The sequence below is a fragment of the Chinchilla lanigera genome, unplaced genomic scaffold (genome assembly GCF_000276665.1).
Source record: "Chinchilla lanigera isolate Chin_1 unplaced genomic scaffold, ChiLan1.0 scaffold00006, whole genome shotgun sequence".
In the NCBI taxonomy this organism is placed as follows: domain Eukaryota; kingdom Metazoa; phylum Chordata; class Mammalia; order Rodentia; family Chinchillidae; genus Chinchilla; species Chinchilla lanigera.
The window spans coordinates 13485901-13503458 of record NW_004955407.1 but is presented as its reverse complement, the minus strand read 5'-3'; positions in this window follow the sequence as shown (position 1 = coordinate 13503458).

The window sequence follows — 17558 nt, the reverse complement described above, 5'->3', positions numbered from 1 at the left end:
CAGATATAAATAGTCAAAAATCATCTGAAACATAGTTTTCCATGTTTACAAGATTGCTTAAGATCTATTATTGGCCCTTAAACTTTCCCTGTTTTCTTGCCCATATAGTTCTATATATTGTAACTCTTAATTTTGTTTCAGTGAAGTTGTAGAGATAAGTTTCCATAACTATGTTTTCAGTTGTGCTTAATCTCCTCTATTATACTCTGAAATTGTCTTTAGTACATCATTTAGTTCTCATTACAGTAGCACATGTTTTGTATTACACTTCTATGCTACAATTGGTTTTGCTCTTATAATATGGAGCAGTAAATTTTTTTTATATTTTCTTTGGATCTAAATCTGTACCAAGAACACTACATTTTGCAGACGAGTCACTCTTCAATTGCGTTATGGGCCAAGCAATCTTTCCTGCTGCCGTTTGAATCTCAAGTAAGAGACCTAAAATGAGTGATGGCGAAAACACAAAGGAAAGTTTGTTCTTCAAAAATTATATTTATCTTCAAATTTGTTACTCAAATAAACAAATATACACATGTAAGACTGATCAAACAGCTAAACATTAACTGTTCCTCTCAATAAAGCAATAAAACTCAGTAGTATAACTGTGTTAGCTATCCTGTGTATACATACATACATTGTAATACAGCAACCATTGTTAATTTCCTATCACTTTGTCTGAAATTCTGTATTGCTCGTATTGTTTTTGTGTTATTTGTGAATGTGTATGTGTTTGTTAATATGTTTTCATTCTTTTACCTTTAAAGTAAAAAATTATGTTTTTCTTAAATACTTACAGTTTATAAATTTTTAAAGTAAAATTGCAGTTTTTACATGCTTCATAATGAATTATGTGGAGAAGTAATTTTCCATTTTTCTAACATAATTTTAGGTTAATTTTATATTTTAGCAATGTGCAATTGATCTGATATTCTAAAGGATAAATTATTCTGTGCAATAAAACTGTTAAAAATTGGGTTAAAAGAGCAAAGGAAATAATAAATGAAAATTATCTTTCTAACTTCTTATCTGAAGGTGGAGACAGATCCTTCTAGGTTTATGGCCTGCTCAGGGTGAAAGGTGAAGGGACAGGGAGAAATGCCCTTCTACTTCCTTGGTTTTCTCGAATGCCAAGGTGCCACATTTTGTCCTGAAACCTTTTTAAGGAAAGGGTCAACTTTTATAAGGAACAAGCATAGAAAAATGTGGTTTTGTATCAACACACATAGCTAGAACTCTAGCCCATTTATAAAACCTCATAGACGTATTTAGAAGAAGTTATATTCTCTTTTTGCACAAAGAAAATTTCAACTTAATAAAGGCAAGAGAAATGAGTTACTTTTTTACTTGGCAATATTTATTTTCTGTAAGAAATACAGGTTTCTAATCACTTATTTCATTTGTTCTGTAATGGTTTGTGTCCAGTCATAAGAATTGTAGAATATGAAAATAGGAGAAAAGTAAAATGACAATATAAATTATACTTTTTATTCTCTCAGAATGAGTTCTTAAATTTACTCCTATTTTCCAGTGCTTCCTATTCATTACTCCAAAAAATATTTGTAGCAAACTTAGTCAGATGTTTTCTCAGAATACTTCTTATAAATAGTTCGGGAATGTTATCAAACAAAGTAGGAGAATCATTGTTGCTCTCTGGATTTTCAAACCTGAGAAACATTGTCATTAACGGGAAGATTTATTTTCAGAGACAGACAATGAATTGGAATCCATGTCTTTCCTTTAGCTCATAACCAGATAAAAAGAGAAATTATTTACATTCAGAATTGGTAAGAAAATGAAAAATTAACTATGTGTAAGAAAAAAATGAGTCTTTCTAAATAAGTGGAGATTATTATAATTTTAAGAGGAAAAGAATATTTCAAAGGTAAGTAGTTAAACAGATCAGTCAAAGAGAGCATAAGCCAAGCAGATGCACAATCTTCAGTCAAATCCTCTGGCTGATATATCTTAGTCTGGTGACCTGGTTCAAGTCACTGCATATCCTTGAATCTCCTTCCTCATTTATTAAGTAAGGCACATGCTATTTAATTCATAACATTTGTGGAAAGGGTCAATAAGAATACCTGCAAAACAGCACTTTGTAGACAACTTGGTAGTGAAGTAAAACTATTATTTTTACCAATTTCACTTAATCCAACAAAAAACTTGTTCAATGCCTCCTATGTGCCACAGCTGGTGCTGCTTTAATTTTTTTTTTTTTTTTTTTTGTATAGTGAGAGTAGATCAAATTTTTACACCCCCTTGCAAGCTATATCCTAATGAGAGTGCACAAATTAACAAGGAAATGTAAAAAGTGTGAAAAGTGCTGTGGAGAACAAAGTGGACGACTGTTTTTCTTATAGATCACCTCTTGACACTACTTCTAGTGAGTGGACCTGGCGACTTCCCTCATTCCAGTGTATTTGATGAGAGTGTATGACAAGCCTTACTTTGTTCTAGGTGTATGAACAAGACTTACAAAAGCTCTCTGCTCCTGGAATTTTGCTGTAGTTGAGGAATGAGAACTAGATAGCCCATCTCCACGCATAGCAGGAGAACTGTATGACCCACACACAACTCATAGACTATATTAGCATGAATTTATTGGTTTTACTTTTTATTACCACATGTCTGCAGTACATCATGTTTACATTCCTTGTGGGAAGTTGGTCCATGTAGAGAACACATCTTAATTCCTTTTATTGTCCCCTTTTCCTACAGTTCCTTCCCTCCTCCTCATCCCTTAATCGTCTTCCCATTTGAGAAAGATCTACCTCCTTACTTCCCATTATCGTTCTATTATTTTGCTCTTTACTTATAATTTGGGTTTCTCAAGTAAGAGAAACCATGTGAAATTAAAGTTCTTGTGTTTAATATACTCCACTTACATTATGGTCTCCAGGTGCATCCATTTTTCTACAAAGGACCCAAGTTTATCTTTATGATGGAGTGGTACTGCATTGTGTATAAGTACCACATTTCCTTTATCCACTCATCTCTTGATGGACATATAGGCTGCTTCAAAGATTTAACTATTATCAATTGTGGTGCTGGGGCTGGGGATTTAGCTCAGTGGGGCTGGGGATTTAGCTCAGTGACAAAAGTGCCTGCCTGGCAGGTGCAAGGTCGTGAGTTCGGTTCCCGGTACCGGAGAAAAACCAAAAAAAAAAAAAAAAACAAAAAACAAAACAATTGTGGTGCTATCAACATGGGCATGCATGTATCACTGCAATATAATGTTTTTACCTCTTTAATATATTTGTTAGCATAACTATTAATCAAAAGACTCTTTCTCAGGCAAATCATTTTATTGTTCATTATAGGAATTTTTTAAAAGGCCCATCAGTTATTTATTAGCATTCCCCTCAGATATTCTAATCCTAAAACTTTTGACCTCTTTTTTTTTGAATGATCAAAGATGTCTTTATAAAGTTTTTCATGACTTCATTCTAAATATACAGAATGAAAAATGGTGTCAGCTCGTTCATGAGACACCAACCAAATTTTCCTTATACGGTCTCAAAATTTAAAGATAAATTTCCCCAGAGGGTGTGCAATGCATCATAAAATGGCCTATTTTGAGGGAGGATGGAAGGACTGGGCAGGATGGCATATTAAATTGTACCATGATACACATGGTACTGTCAGCCAATCTCTATAACTTACATACATTTTAATGACTTGGAAAAACAAAGCAATCACTGATGAGAAGCCGAAAAAGCTTGACATGTTTAACACACTTAGGAACTTTTGGTGTGGCAGGAATCCTCAAATTGTACCATGTGGGCCTTTAGAAAGAGACAGAGGCCAGGTTCTGGTTAAGTTGGGGCTCAGCAGCGTGTGCCAGCCTAACAGAACATAAGCTGGGCTGAGCTGAGGGGGGTGCCTCACCTTAACACACAGGAAAAGCATGTCAATGCAAAACAGGGGCTAAACTCTTTCAGGAAGAGTCTTTAAAATTGATACAGGCTGGAAAAGAGAATTTTTCTTCCTCATTTGGAGTCCTCCCAAGTTAAATATATACATGCTGTAACCAATAATCTTAAAATGCTATAAGATGATCCTATCCAGTGCTAGTCAAGCCTCTCTCCCTGCATGGACGAATTGCACTAAAACCAAACTTCAGTATCTCAGTAAAATTTCAGCATGCTTCCCTTCTCCAAGTTGTTTCAAATGCTTTCCATGCAGGATGCTTTCAAACCATGGAAAGCAATCAGTTTATGTTTTGTATCAACAGGTTGTGCTTGTTGATAGGTGTGGAGTCAGCACTCACAGAAGAACACAAGGAGGGAGAGAGAGAGAAGGGTCAGGGATTAAAAAGAAATTGAGATGTGTCATGTGCATGCACCAGCTCCCCATGACGATTGTAATCATTATGTACTACAAACATGTACTAATCAAAAATTCATGGCTGTGTGCTGTGCTTTAGCATAGCATGGTCAGGAAAGGTCTTGCTAGTAAGGTCTGACAACTAAAAGAAATGAGGAGGAAGATTGTGAAGCCAAGGCTGGCATGCTGGAGATCAGGGAGCAATGCAGAGAGCAGTCAGTGGGGGACAAGTAACAGATGTTGGGAGCAGCGCGGCAGACCATCCAAAGGATGCCTCCCTGGGCTAAGCATCAATTTGAACTCAAATGAAAAGAAGTAGATAAATGAAAAGCTCTCTGTCTTCCTTGTATGTTACTAAGACCAATACCCGGATTTACCAAGAGTTCCCTCTTCCCCTTTCTACAAGGAAGGAAAATGTTAATCACTGTGAATAACTATAGGTCAGCAGTGGCAAACCTAGGCACATGTCACAGCAGGCTGTTGGCAACATTGAAAGCTCTAAAAGGTTCACCATCACTGCGTTTGTCCCTGGTCAGCATGGAGAGAACACCAGAGGAATTTATTTCATCAAGTTTATTAACTACCTTTGATTTACCGGTAGTTACCTGTAGGGACAAAGGTGTCTGCTCAGGGCTGATGCTCCAAAAACAGAAGTCAGTTTAGTGTGGGGAAGTTCAAACTTCCCTTTTGAAAGATTAGTATCTGAGTCTTCTGAAATAAACTCACAGAAGAATAACAGGAGAAAAACGAGCTCATTAATGTGCATGTGCATGCTAGAGCCAAACAAACAAAATAATAAAATAAATAAATAAATAAATAAATGACTCAAAGGAGGGCAGATGGCTGAGGGAATACTCTCTTCACCGTGGAGAGGTACTACATGATTCTTAAGGGAAATAAATGGGTTTGGAAAAACAAACAATGACCTGAGACAAAAGTCCTCTGTGCTTTAGCTGCACTGTTTGAATTTTATTTTCTTTCTTTGCAATTTGAGTTTATTCTTTCCTGGCTAAAGAACTTTCAGAAAGAAGTTTGAAGACAGCTGTGCTCCTCTTTGGCCAGCCAGTCTGCAGGTAGACAAAAGAAGTTCAGTGAAAGCCCCTTCTGGTGCTTTGGGAGGGAAAGAGGAGCTAGAGAAAGTGGTAGGAACAGGAGGCTCAGGGAGACAGGAAGCTGCTTCCTTAGCTTAGGATATCAAAGCACTGAACTTTGGGGTATTGCCTTAGTTTTTTCTTCTCATTGCTGAGACAAAATACCTAACACCCAAAGTTAAAGAGGAAAGGGTTTACTTAGTTCACAGTTTGTAGAGTTTTCAGTCCATAATTTGCTGGCTCCAAGGCAGGCTGGCTTCGCAGAGGAGCAGTTCATGGCAGGCAGAGTCAGCAAAGCAAGCAAGAGAGGAGACAAGTCTCTTTCTGTCCCTTATACTGTATGCAGGATTAGGGTGGTGCCACTGCAATCCATGGACGATTTAATAATCCCCCACCTTAATCCCAGCACCCTTGATTATAGCATTGCGCCATGAATCAATCACACTCTCTAGAGTCAGCTGCTTCTGGGAAAAGGCCCACCTATGACTGCAGGAGGCTTCAGGAGAACATTTAGACACAACCTCAGAACCTCAACATTAACAGGAGAAAAGAATAAAAATTTTATTTAATCAGGTTTTATAAGGCACTGGAAGTCTTCAGAAATGAAGAGGCAAAGAAGATTGTCTCTTTGTATGGTTCGATTCAATGAAGCATAGGTAACCACTGAGAAATAGGATTAGACAAAAGGTCTGATGAAATAGTCATGCACTGCTGGGGGCAAGCCCAGCAAGGTTTCTCCCTTCCAACTCTCTTGGCCTCTCTGTGTGGCATTCTTTCTTCCTGGTGTGGACATTTTCCCTCTGGAATGAGAGTCTTCAAGAGATAAGGGAAAGAATGAGCACTCTAGGTCTTAAGGCTTCCTTTGAAGGAAAGGAGTTGTAGTCAATGTTTTGTCACTTTGTATCATCTCTTCTCTAAAAGTGAAGTTTTCTTTGTTAAATATGTTGTATACACTGGTGTCCTAAGCCACCTCTTTGAGAATTACCACCTCATTCCCTGGGTTCCTCCCATGATTCTTGGCAATATATGTGCTAATAAACATCTGCTGGCTTTTCTCTTTTAAACCTGTCTAATCAGTTATAAGGGTTCCAGTTAAGAATCAGACAGGGAGAAGGAAATTTTTTTCTCCTCTATAATGCCCACCATGGTTGATATTTATGATTCATTATAAGTACTTATGCTTTTACAACGAGTGAGGTGAGACACCTCTGGAGGTTTCTGAACAGTGATAGATTGAGTTACACTTAACCAGGATTACCCAGGATATAGGACGATGAACAGACTAGGTTGAAAGGCAAAAATAAAAATGGAGAGACCAGTGAGGAAGAAATTGTAATAATCTATGTAAAACTTAAAAGTGGCTAGGTTTAGGGATATGAAGGCAGTGCATATTGACATAAGAGACAAATTCCTGGAAATATTTTAAGGATAGAGCCAGTGAAACTAAGCATTGTGGTACATGCCTATAGTCCCTGCACTTTTGGAGTTTAAGGCAGGAAGATCACAAGTTCAAGCCCAGCCTGGGCAATTTAGCCACTGAGCTAAGAGACCATATCTCATATTAAAAGAAAATTTAAATCCCAGTATGTATCTCAGTGTAAAAGCCCTGGGTTCAGTCTCCAACACACCCCAAGCTCCCTAGAAAGACTGATAGAAATTGCTGATAGAGATAGACTGCATATGTTTACACCTACACACACACACACACAGAGAAGTAGAGACAAAGATTGAGAATCATATTTTCTGTGTTAATTCCTGTACACAGATCACAAAAGGCAAGCATGGATAATTTGCAGTTTGATATTACAGTATGGAGGTCATCAGTGACTAGAGGCATTGCTTTAGGTGCTGAACATACAAATCTGATGAAGTGAGCACAAAATATAATTATGATGCATTGGAGAAGGTAGGTAAAAACAACTTGTAAAAAATTAGAGAAATGAAGTGATGTTATTCATTCCTTTCTCAAATCTGTTCAGAGAGTAGGAGCTTTTCTTAAGTCTCACAGAGACAAAAAGACTTTCTTACTCCTCACTTAATGCAAGACATGTCTAGTTGCTCTAAACTAGCATAATTGAGAGACTCATTTTCAGAGATCATTCCCATAATAAAGGTTTTCTTCTGGGATTACCATTTGTTATTGCTCAATTACAGCTATCATCTTCACTCAATTTATTATGTACATATAATATTACATATAGTATATGTATAGTACATATATTATATATAGTATATATGGATATATATAGTATATATAGCATATATACTATATATATATTAAATTTTTGAACAACAGTTTTATACTTAACTTTGTTCTAGGCACTGTGAACAAAACAGAATAATTCCATCTTCAAGGAGTTCTCCTCCTCCTCTTCTTCCTCCTCCTCCTCCTCCTCCTCCTCCTTCTCCTCCTCCTTCTTCTTCTTCTTCCATTAGATGGGGAGCAGATGATGAACAAGGGAAAACCTAAAGGGACAATTACTATGGATAAAGAATATGACATACAACAATGTGAAAAAGGTATGGTGGGTGAGGTACAAAGTTAAGTGAGGTAGTTACAAAAGAAAGGTCTCATTTAGAAAACAAAAATTTGAAATGAGCAAGTGAACCATAGTATGGCTAGGTGTAGAGTTTTCAAATTTCAGGAAAATTTAATGCAAATACACAGAGGTAGGAACTTACCAAATTTATTCTAGTAGTAAAAGGAGGCCCTAAGACTGGAGACCAATTGCAGGGGATAAAAAAGGGGGAATAAAAAAGGGGAATAAATGTTCATAACTCTGTGCCTTTTTACTATGAGTGATCCAAGCAGTAAGGGGAGCTTTGAAAGAGAAATGATGGCCAAAAATGTTTTTTAGAAGCAATGCTCTGGTCGCTGTACAATAACTCTTTTCCCATACATTAGGGGTTGTAAGACAATTTTGCCAGCCAAAGTAGCTCCACACAAAAGTCTAATAGTGAGGAAAATAAACCCCTAGAAAATATGAGAAATTTGGGCTGGAGGTGTTGGCCCAACAACTAATGAACAGTTCTTGAGAGCAAACTATTTTTTTAGGTCAAGATGTTACTAATAGAGGAAGACCCATGGAATCCAGTAATGAAGAAAACTGTTTCCTTGACATGAAATGTGAGCATGTGCTATGGTTTGAGAAGATCACTAGAGGCACAGTAAGTAACCTGTGGTAGTTCATCAACTGTAGTCCTGGACTAGTTATAATACTGAGTTTGTGGGCCAAGGAGTGGTATGATATGAAATCTTTCCATTGTCTGTTCTCTCTCTCCTGAACCTTCAAAGTAAATCCCCTTTTGATTAAGTATAATCTTTGGTAATTCTTGGAAAAATTAAGTGGGCAAAGAGTAAGAATTCAACACATACAAAAAAAAGGATGAGGCCCTGAGATCAAAATATATGTGTTCTTAAAACTGGTACAGTAAATTCAAGAGATACACTGATACATTTCATCACTCCAACAAATTTCTATTCTTACACATAAAGCACTAAGAGTATTAAAATATAAATTGTGAATAGGAAAAAGCAATGTCAACATAAAACTTACTAGAATCAAGTAGAGCAACAGGCTTTTCTCTGTGTTTGAGTATTAACCTAAACTGTGTGAGCGAGGGCAGGGCATGTCACCTTCCTGGGCCTCTACTATCTTATATGCAAATTAGTATATTGAAAGTTGTAAGATTTTTAAATGCTTGAAGATACATTATAACTGTTAAAGTTCATAGACACTGTAAAGAAATTCAGAAAAAATTAATTTTATATTTTCCATGTTCAATCTTTATTTCTCTTCAGGGGGCATATTAGTAGATATTTTATTTTTATTTCTATACATTTTCCTTGCCTTGGAGAAGTTACAAAAAAGAAAATAATCAAAAAGAAGAAAGGCAGGAAGAGAGAGCAAGAGCAATATTTGTCACGAGTTAGGTCTTGCTTATAATCCAAAGAGCTGCTGCTTGAATTTCAGAACTTCTTTTAAAAACCCTTATTGCATCACTGGCACATCTAATCAAGGGAAAAGAAGATAATCGCTGTCTATAAAGTAAAACCCAGGAGCTAGTGACTTGATATGCATATTCAGGGCAGCAGATTTTTTTTTTTTACAGTTGGACATTTTTTTACAGTTGGGTCATTAAGGTTTTGCCTACCATCACCCTATGGTAACAAGCACATCATTCTCCCCTTTCAAAATATATACTGTTGTTTAAATATATGGTGATTCACTTTATTTTCATATTGTCTGTCTTCTGGTTTGCAAGTGTATCTCTTTACTATTTACTGGAAACTTTCAAGTAATTCTCATCATTTCTGTGTAGCAAAGTACCCAAAACATAGAGATATAAAGTATTCATACTCATGGATCCTGTGGGTCAGGAATTCCACACAGGGTTCTATGGCTTCTCTTCCAACCTCTTCATGGCTACTTCATGAAGTCCAGAGCTCTGGTTGAAATTTGCAAATGACTTGGGTGAGTCAGACAGCTGAGGATTGACATCATCAGATTTCCAAAACAGAGATCAAATCTGAGGTTAGCTAAGGCTGTTCATCAACACAGGACCTTTTTAGATGACTTTCTCCATAACAGCAACTGGATTCAAAGAGCAAGTCTGTGCAGAAGGAATGTGTAAGGTGTTGAAAGGAAGTTGTATTGATTTTAACGTCCTAACCTCAGAAGTCAATAACCTTTATGAACTGAAGCAGTCACCCTCTTACTGTGAGTCAAGAGAATGGGCCATAGACCTTGCCTCCTGCTGAGAGAAATGTTAGATACTTTGCAGCCATTTAAATATCACCACATAACTGTGGATTAGGCTAAATATAGCACACAGACTCAGGGTTAAACATATGTGTCAACAGTGTGTGTGTCTTGTTCATTGTTGGGTACATTCCCATCATCCATTCTTTTCCACTAAGAGTGCATGTGCTTCAGGACTTTCAGATCTGTATATTTCAGTAAAGTACCTAATGGGTCCACTAGAACTCAGGTGAAGCCAAACAGTATGTGGAATTTCTCAGAATATCGGATTGGTCTTAGCAAGAGTATGTGGAACATTGTAGATCACTAGGATGCATTATCCTAGTGATAACTTGTGAAAGGTTACCTTGTTTTTGTTTTGCGGACCCTACATATTGTCATCCTGAGTCTTGTTCTGTTGAGGCCATTGGATAACACCCAGGGAATGCAAGATGGGGAACTCAGGGCAGCAAAGGCACTCATGTTCCTGGGATGCACAGATGGACCCAGAGCCTTGGTCGAACCACGTCTGCTCAGTGCCCTTCTGCTGTATTTTCCATTTCCACTGCACCATTGCTAGACAAATATCATTCATCACTCAGCCAAACTGAAGTGAAGGTTGTATGCTTTGTGTCTATAACCTGTGTACAGATGCATAAGTTCTGAGACTCTCTAAATAAGGATAAATTAAATATAAAACAATTGAATTCCAAATCCTTCTTATGTTTTATCGATCAATTCTTTGATTATTTTACTCATAAATTTTAAAAATTTGTGTGATTCTAAAATTATTTTAATTGAAGAATGGTGGACTGACCAACAAAAATGAACATGCAATCATAATACTATTTCTCAAACATCATGATTATCTTCTTGTCATATCCAAATCTATTTTAAAATGTATTCTATCTGGCTTTCTTTTTTTATTTTTATTTATTTATTTATTTATTTTTTTTTGGTTTTTCTCCGGTACCGGGAACCGAACTCACGACCTTGCGCTTGCCAGGCAGGCGCTTTTGCCGCTGAGCTAAATCCCCAGCCCTGGCTTTCTTTTTTTAAAGTAAAAGAGAGTATAATTTTGAAATACTCAAGTTCTGCATGTTGTAAATAATTTGGTGACTAATTCTCAGCTTACACAACCCAGACAAAATGAATCTTTAGTTTCTGCTCAATGTCAGCAAGCTCCTTTATTGCTGGGTGGGTAGATCTATTATATGCTTCACACCGTGGTGGGTCTGCCTCCCATCCATTGTGAGCGCTTTTAGAGCTTTCTTTCGCTACTGTGTAGTACATGTTCAATAGGGTGTTCAATCACTAAATGAATTGCTAGATGGAAGTTAATAATCATATGTAAAAGCTGATGAGTGACTTAGTAGTTTTCTTGATTACCTTGAACGGGATGACTTTTTAGCATAGACTCCTCAACATATTTTTGGCACCATATTATATGGCAGAATAAGAAATAGAGTTTGTTCTAAAGGATGTTTTGTGATGAATACCTGAAGTGTGGAAGGTTTAGACAATAATTGTTAATACTAAATCATCCAGACAAAATACTTGAGCTTCTAAATATATGTTAATCCTATATATAGGTGTATTATTAATTTCAGTAATTCATTTTTTTTTACTTATTTTCCCCAAAATTCCTCCAGTGGTGGAGTTTTTTTATAAATGTCTTTGCTCATTTTATAAAGATAATAGTAAAAAGTGTTAAAACGTCTCTCACGTATTTCACTTTTTTTATAGAGCTGTAAATGGAAACAATGGACTTGCTGAGTGGGGCAAAGCAATGGAAAATTCCCAACATAAGAAGCAGTATACATTTTTTTCAAGTTCTTCTAAAATAAAATGGAAGCAGTATACTTGGAAAAATAAGTTGCTTTCAACTCGTTATTAAAGTATTTTAAATCAGAAATATTGAAGAAATGGGATTCCATTATGGTGTGTGTGTGTGTGTGTGTGTGTGGGTGTGTGTGTGTGTGTGTGTGCGCGCGCGCACGTGGTACTACAGAAGGCCTTCACACTGAGCTAAGTTCCCAATCTGTTTTATTTTGAGATGGGATCTTGCTAAGGCACTAAGTTCCAGGTGTGACCAGAGCTTGTGATCCCACTGTCTCAGCCTTTCCGAGTGCTGACTCACAGGTGTGCACTCCCACACCTGGAGGATTTCACATCTTAGATATACAAAAATATCCAGTTGCAATACTTGGAAATTATCCTTTATAATTTCTTGCTTTAAAAAGTAGCCTTTGGATATCAAAGTACTATTTTAAGATTTACATATTATTTCAAGACCATAGCACTTTCAAACACTTGGCAAAGGTACCATTAGAACCCACCCTATTCACTACTCCCCAAAGAGAAGTCATCTTGCTTTTCACATTTCATTTACTATTAACTTAAGAATGGAAGTTGGTTACTTGTTTTCATGTTCCTGTGGCACAGATATAACTTCTAGAACAAGCAAAAGATTGAAGTAGGATTCCTATCCACACTCCTAATCTCCCTACTGTGAATTTCGGCAAATTCCCTGTTTTATCAAACTCTTGTTTTCTAGTATTTGTCAGAAGAGATTAAGGTTATACATTTTGAACCAATTAAAGCCAAAATTCATCTGATTATATATTGAAATGATAGCAAGTACATTAATGAGTCATATTTTCAGTTATCCATTTATTCAGAATTTACTTCCTATGGTTATCCTCATAGTAGCAATTCTGAATTTCTTCCATTTCCCAAGCCCTTACTGAAATGTTGCAGAATTTTCTTCTATATATTCTAGGTTTAGAGTACAAACTTATATAAAGAACCATTAACTTCATTTATACATTATTGTCTTCCCACCAAAACCACAGATGCACACTGAACATAGGAACGTTTGTTCCCTCACATAAAGGGAAGATAGTTTTGAAATGATGTTGGCATAACTTCTGCAGAGAGTAGATAATGTGTTGAGCATACGCTACCTGTATTCCCTTAGTGTGAAAAACACACCGTAGATAACTCAGTAGGCATTCCATATAAAAACTCAGGCTTAAGAATGTACCCCAGCCATAGTTCAGGATGGCTCCTGCTTGACACCCAGGGCAAACACTTCCACATGGTGTCTATTTAAAGTAACAGTTTATTTTTCTTGTTGTTGTTGTTTTTTTTTCTGGTACCAGGAATCAAACTCATGACTTTGCGCTTGCCAGGCAGGTGCTATGCCACTGAGCTAAATCCCCAGACCCTTAAAATAACAGTTTAAATCATCCCAAATCAGGAGTGTCAGCACCATTATGGCGGTATAACCCCACTCAATTTTACACAAGAAATAGCCAATGTGAGCAATCCTCCAACAAAGTCACTCTCCTAGAAAAAAAGGGATCAACTAGCAGACTCTAAGTGGACTCCCTCATCATTAATTCTGAATTCTGGAGCTCCCAGTTGTCAATCCCGTATACATGGGTCTTGGGTCCACGTTGGTTTTTGCTGGGGTTTGGACCCCATTACTAATAGGAGTGGCTGTTACAGTCAGTCTTAGGTGTCAAAGGAGAACTGATATTTCCAGTAAGACTCTAAACACAAGAGGCTCCAAAGTGCAAGGAACAGAAAAATGCCCTACCTGGCCAGTTTACTTTCATTAATTCATAAATCTGAGCAAACCCCAGAAGTCATTTGAGCTGGAAGCACTGAAAGCTCTGCTTTACTCAAAGTGGAAAAGGACAGAGCTTTCCCCAAATAAAGGATAATTTTTAAATGCTCAGAGATTACGTATGTGAAAAGCTAGGTGATTATGCCAAAAATCTGAAGTAAAGCACCTTAGTCTGTTGGACGTGTGGTAACTAAGGTACCACTGACTGAGTGCAGTGGGTTCATAAATAAAATGAATTTATATCTTATATCTCTGAGGCAGAACATTTGAGGTCAAGATGCCAACATGACTGAATTTTCATGAGTGACCTTTTCTGAGCTGAAGACCATCGACACTTGCTGCATCAGGGCATAAGGAATTTTCTAGGGTCCCCCTTAAAAGGACAATAATATCTTCCTAAGGGCTTCTGCCCATGATCTTTTCACTTCCAAAGATACCATCACACTGGGGTTAGGATTTTAATATATAAATTTGGAAGAATATTCAGTCCATAACAGTATCTAACCCCCATAAATATAATGAGGCCAATGTAAGCAATGTGCGTGTTTTTTTTTTAGTGTGCTTGTATAAATGTCAAAAAATTTCACCATATATTATTCCATTGAATTTATGTGCCACTATGAAGACATTTTCTTACAACGCAATGCCTCAGTGGTAGTCTTGCACAAGTAAATTGGTTCCACCACCCTCAATTTTGTTTGAAATTTCCTTAATATTATTATTCTGAGGGATTTGTTTAATTTTGCCTGGTTTACTTTGTACACTTTCCCCTCCCCCACAGTGGGTGTGTATGTGTATGTGTGTCACAAGTCAGAAGGTACAAATGGGCACATTTGTTTCTTAGATACAGTAATGCTTCTTGCTTCATCAGAAAACTGCACAATTGCAGTTATCTTCCTAGGGGCCCAGTTCATACTCACTGCTGTTTATATACCTTTTGGATTTTATTCTAATTCAAAGCTGATACTGTAAAAATGAAACTCAGTGTATTTACTACCACTAATCATTCAGTGAAAGAACTCTGGCATGTTAATGTAAGTGAGTATTTTCATATGTGGATATTATGAAAGAAAATTTATCTTACATTTGGAAAAAAGAAAATTGATGCTTGTTTGACTTTTAATACCACGACAAAACATTTTCCGGTAATTCTGCTCATCATAGCTGTTGTTGAGGGCTACTGCAGCTGATAGTTTTCTTTAAGCTCAGACTCAACTCCTCTTAACACCTCCCCTTCTCAATCTCCCACCATATGCTTGTCTTCGGTCCACCTCAAGAATTTCTGCTCCTGCTGGATCTGCTCACTAGGATTTCGGAGTTAAACGCCACACCCTACCAGCAGCTTGCAACCAAGGAGGGACAGCAATAAACTACGGTGTTCTAGATCCTGTCCTTGGTGAAAGGTGCTGCAAGGCATTCTTCATGCTCGGAGAAGAGGCAGACGAGGCCCTGCTGTGGGCACCTTCTCCTACTTTTGATGATCTCTGGTGATTTTTCAATCCTTTATTATCTGCCACTCCCACTGGGATTAGGTTTCAAACAAACTGTTCACATCCAAGTCTCTGTCTCAGGCCCTATTTCTAGGGAAGCACAGGCCAGAGTAAGTCATTATGTGATGCTCATCTGATTCTTCTGGGTGAATATAAATCCTCCAGATATCTCTTTCTTTAATAATTTGCAAATAATAAACATGGCAAACTTCATACGGCCCAGAACATTAGTGATCATTTAACCTAAAGAAAAACTTAGGTGTTACCATTCAATAGCCCAGCAGAGATACTGTCATACTTTCATTGTGGAGTAGAAAGTCCACTAACTCAGCATCATAATAAGCTCTTTCTTCGGCTGCTCTTCAATGTCTCTGTCTCCCTACTGCTTCCCTTATTAATGAGGCAAAAAAAATTTAACCTTTATTACATGTTTGTATAGACATATATTTTAAAAGCAAGCAGTGAAAACTCCATGACTACTGCCTGGCTGAAAGAGATTGTAAAACATTATTGACTGTGAGACTCATTCCAGTATCAGATATATTACAGTGAAACTTGTACATGATTTGTTAGAGTGGTGACTGTCAAACTCTTCTTAATATAAGTGGAATTGTCTTTAAAATGCAAATTACTAAGTTAGTTTCTTCTAAATTCCAGTAGCAGTTCCCACTGTCTTCGCTAATCAACACACAGCCCAAATGCAGCAAGCAGCTCAGGAGCCATGGTGGTGCTTTGTGAGGCCCTGCAGAAGTTCCACATCCCTAGACCTTCGGTCAAGTTTCCAAATCTCAGGCCTAGGGGCCCAGCGTGGCATGGCAGAGCATAAGAAGCTCCCATTCCCTACTTCCCATACCCACCCTACCTCAAAGATCTCCGAAGAACTGGAGGAAATTATTGGATAAGAGGTAACAAGGCTAGAAAGCAGAGAACAGAAAGTAAAGTTCCTGACAGGTGGGGAACATCAGAAATTTGCACAACAGCAATGTCAAAAACCCCCGGTCTCTGGACCCCACCCCCCGGACTTTCTACACATGGAACCAGCCTCTGAGATATACATGCCAATGCTGCTCTGGAAAGAAGAAAAGAAAGCCTATATCTATAATGAACAGGAAAGACAAATATAACCCAATTTACCTTGGACTAATATTTTACTTTCTGCTACTAGATTGAACAGCAGTCCAAAAGAGATGCTAAATTCATTTATTGAGAACTCAAATGACATGTTTGCACACCTTAATTTTGAAGAGTACTGAAAACACCACACCACCCCTTATTGTAGTCCCTTGCATTCAAAAGCAAAGAAACAAACAATAACACCAAGAATTTATTCCACAGTTAGGCATTTCACAGTGCATTTTACTTACCAGGAATGGAACCATCCTCATCCTTACACTTATTCTTTACTTCCATGCAATTTTAAGGAACAAAGTATGCATGAAAAATGGGAATTGCATGTGTAATGAATTTCAGTCCATAAAGATAACAATATTTTGTATTGTTGTTTGGAGTTTACAGAGTCCATATCATACATAGTAACTTACTAAGTCATGACAGAAACTCCATGAGGTAGGTATTACTGAATTTACAGGTGAAGTACCTGAGACTTAGAGGTTAAGTAACATGTCCAAGGAAACACAACCATCACAAAACTGGGACTCAAACCCAGGCCTTCTGATATACATACTTTTTTGTGTGTATTGTATACAAAAGAATGGGTTACTTATAGGGAAAAAGAAAAATTAGGTTATTAAACATATCTCTTAACTTTCCCTTTAAATAGCTAGTAAACTGACTTCTTGATCTGGGGCCTGTTCATCTTGAGTAGATGCTGGTGATTATTTCCGTTTTATAAAATTATATTTCAAATTATACCTTTTTCCATGTTTTTCCAAATTCTGATGAATATAAAATTTAGGTAGGTCAATAGATACAGATATATCACAATAAGTTTTTTTTCAATAGATCATTTTGCTCTTGGCATTTCCAAGACATGATACCCATCTCATCCATCCAGAGGTGAATGCTTGAATACTGACTTTAATGAATAATAATGTACAACCTGGTATATGATAGCTATTCTTAAACTATTACACCAATATAAAACACCAAAGTAGATATTTAGGGGTAAGCACTTTGGACTTACGTGATCTTTTTGTTGACCAAACACAGATGGCCCTAACTTTATAAATCAAGTTTGTAATAGTTTAGCCCTCCTTATTTTAGAACTAGGCTGACTGAAATTCAGATATACATTTATAAGCCAAAATAGTAT